We start from the raw sequence: 3,605 nt of genomic DNA on the forward strand, positions 1-3,605 counted from the left end.
CAGCATCGTTACATACAGTACAGCTGACATGTCGGCCACAGGACAGCATCGTTACATACAGTACAGCTGACATGTCGGACACAGGACAGAGAACACAGAATCATTATACACAGGTTAAACATCCTCAGCTTCACAGTAGAATGCTTATAAAGCATGATGGAGGACCTGAAAATGGAAGAGATGTCTTTCGATATCAAAACCACTATTCTGTCATGCCTACATATGTAAAGGCCCCTGTAAACATGGCAACCATTTAAGATGTGGGACATGGTTTCAGCTATTTGTTCATGGCCATGATGGATACAGTGAGGAGCATGATTGCCTATAAACAAGCTAAAACATGCCTGGAGAAGCCACTTGCAAGCCCCTGGAGGGTTTTTAGGCTTTCTCCTTCACATTTCTTCACCTTGTGCCCCTAGCTAAAGAATTTATGGACACTCTTGATGCTTTTAATTTTATTCAACATGTTACTGAACCCACACATGAGCGGGGTCATATTTTAGACCTTGTTTTATCGTGTAATCTGACCATCTCAAATGTCCAAGTGTGTGGTACTGTTCTATCTGATCATATGCCTGTCTTATTCGATTTTCTATTACCCTGTAATATTTTAAAACCATGTGTTTCTATTCGTCACTGTCGTATGCTCAAACCCTCCACTCCTATCCATTTTAGCTCAGTTTTCACGAGCACAGCTCAGCCTGTAATTTCAGAGGGTCAGCAGAACACTGAGCAATTAACATCTGCCTTCTTGTCCGCCTGTACCAGCGCCCTTGATTCCGTGGCGCCCTTAAAAGTCATGCGCCCCCGACTTAAGGCTGAGCCTTGGCTCAATGACACCACTCGCGCCGCCAGACGAGAATGTCGAAAGGCGGAGCGCAGGTGGAAAAGTGACAAGCTCCAAGCATCATATATATGACACCCTCAAAACCTGCTGGAAAATGTACCAAATTACCGTCAAGGCTGAAAAAACCAAATATTTCTCTGATATTATTTCAACTAATGCTGATAAACCACGAGTATTATTTAAAACCATTGAAGTATTGTTAAATCCTCCCTTATCCACAAGCCTCGGAGGTATGCGAAAGTTTTCTCTAATTTCTCTAATCGACCCCCCGACGTCTGTTAATACGTCGGTTAATACTCATGCTCCTGTTTTTAATCATTTGAACCTGTGTCGCTCTTAGCTCTCAGTGACATTGTTGCAAAGATTAAACCCTCGTCCTGCCCGTTATGCCATCCCCACCCGCTTATTCAAGGAGGTCTGGGGGACTATTGGACCTTCAGTCCATAACATAATAAACAGCAGTCTTACAACAGGAGTTGTACCAGCACATTTTAAAGTAGCAGTTGTGGAACCCCTAATCAAAAAAGCCAACCTGGACACCTCTGTTCTATCCAACTACCGACCCATTTCCAAGCTTCCATTTATTTCAAAACTTTTAGAAAAAACAGCACTTTTACAGTTACAGACTTTTTTAAATGAGCACAACATCCTTGAAACTTTTCAATCTGGTTTTAAAGCTTTCCATAGCACCGAGTCGGCACTGCTCAAAGTTTTTAATGATCTTTTAATTTCCACGGATAATGGTGACACTAATTATTTTACTCTTAGATTTAACTGCTGCTTTTGACACATTAGATTATAATATTTTAATATCACGCCTGGAGCACAGTGTAGGTATCAGGGATACCGCCCTAGACTGGTTCAAATCATACCTATGCAATAGATCCTTCTCAGTTAAATTTGGTCATCATACATCTTCTTCCGCCCCCCTGTCATCTGGAGTACCCCAAGGTTCAATTATTGGCCCCATCCTGTTTTCGCTATATCTTCTCCCCCTAGGACTCATCTTAAAAAAACACGGAATCTCCTATCACCTTTACGCAGATGACTCCCAAATATACATGCCCCTAAATAGAGATAGCAACAGCCCCCTATCCCCTCTCCTTGACTGTTTAAAATATATTAATGCCTGGATGGCCCTACATTTCTTAAATATAAATGAAAGCAAAACTGAGGTGATAATGTTCGGACCAAGTGTCATCAACACTCCTCCCTTAGACCTAGGCCCACTTCAACCCTTTGTGGTTCCCATGGTCTCCAATTTAGGAGTTAAAATAGATAATGCTTTTAAACTTGATAAACAAATAAATGGTGTGGTCAGATCTAGTTTTTATCATTTAAGGCTTTTATCACAAATCAAATCAGTTTTATCTTTTAAGGACCTAGAGCGAGTGATACATGCTTTTATTACAACTCGCCGTGACTATTGTAATGCCCTCTACGCCGGCATCACCCAAGCCTCCCTCTCCCGCCTTCAACTTGTTCAAAATGCTGCCGCACGTCTTTTAACAGGAACCCGGAAATATGAACACATCACTCCCATTTTAGCTGCACTCCACTGGCTCCCAGTACGTTTTAGAATCCATTTTAAGATTTTATTGTTTGTTTTTAAATCTTTAAATGGATCAGCACCAGTTTATGCCTCCGATCTCCTAAAACCCTATGCTCCCTCTAGGTCACTGAGGTCAGCAGGTCAAATGCTCCTTGTCATCCCCAAGGCAAGGTGTGTGAGAAGAGGGCACCGAGCCTCTCAGTAATTGCTCCGAAACTGTGGAACCAGCTTCCTAGCCACGTCAGGCTGGCTCCAACACTACCTGTTTTTAAAACACATCTTAAAACTCATTTCTATTCCCTGGCTTTTAAACCGTGAATAATGTGTACTCTTGATTGTTTGATTTTATTATTATGTTTTTATTACTGTATTGTATTGTATTGTATTGTATTGTATTATGTTGTACAGCACTTTGGTCAACTTTGTTGTTTTAAACGTGCTCTATAAATAAAATTGGATTGGATTGGATTGTGTATCATTTCCGAAATACTTTTGTATGTGAAAACACAAACAAACAACAAACAAACAAACCAGTGAAATGGGACATGCCTCTCAATCTCCCCCTCTCTCTGTGTTATACAAAACCTTGTGTTAGCGCAGGGGGCAGTCAGACAGATATTTAACCAGGGGGCAGTCAGACAGATATTTAACCAGGGGGGCAGTCAGATAGATATTTAACCAGGGGGGCAGTCAGACAGATATTTAACCAGGGGGGCAGTCAGACAGATATTTAACCAGGGGGCAGTCAGACAGATATTTAACCAGGGGGGCAGTCAGACAGATATTTAACCAGGGGGGCAGTCAGACAGATATTTAACCAGGGGGGCAGTCAGACAGATATTTAACCAGGGGGACAGTCAGACAGATATTTTGTGAAGCCACAAGGAAAATCGGGATTTTCTGAAAGTTCATTATAATGGCCTGTTGTGGCGCTGTCATTGGGCCCAAAAAAACCCCATAGCCCCATAGAGGCCCATGTATTTGGGCCCAACTTCACCTAGACTGTATTACCTTAATAAACAAGGTCATGAATACTTTTTGCTTCCAGTCGCTAGTTTAAAGTCTCATTTCTAATGTCATAATATTCTTTTTGGAAAATTATTGTCCCATTTATTAAAAAAATATAGTCGCATAAAGTCGCGTATGTTCTGAGGGGCGTGGCTACCGTTACAGTCTATGATCGGGATTCCCCACCCACTCGAGTCA

Source organism: Protomyctophum bolini, assembly GCF_963924005.1.
Source record: "Protomyctophum bolini genome assembly, chromosome: 24".
Taxonomy (NCBI): Eukaryota; Metazoa; Chordata; class Actinopteri; order Myctophiformes; family Myctophidae; genus Protomyctophum; species Protomyctophum bolini.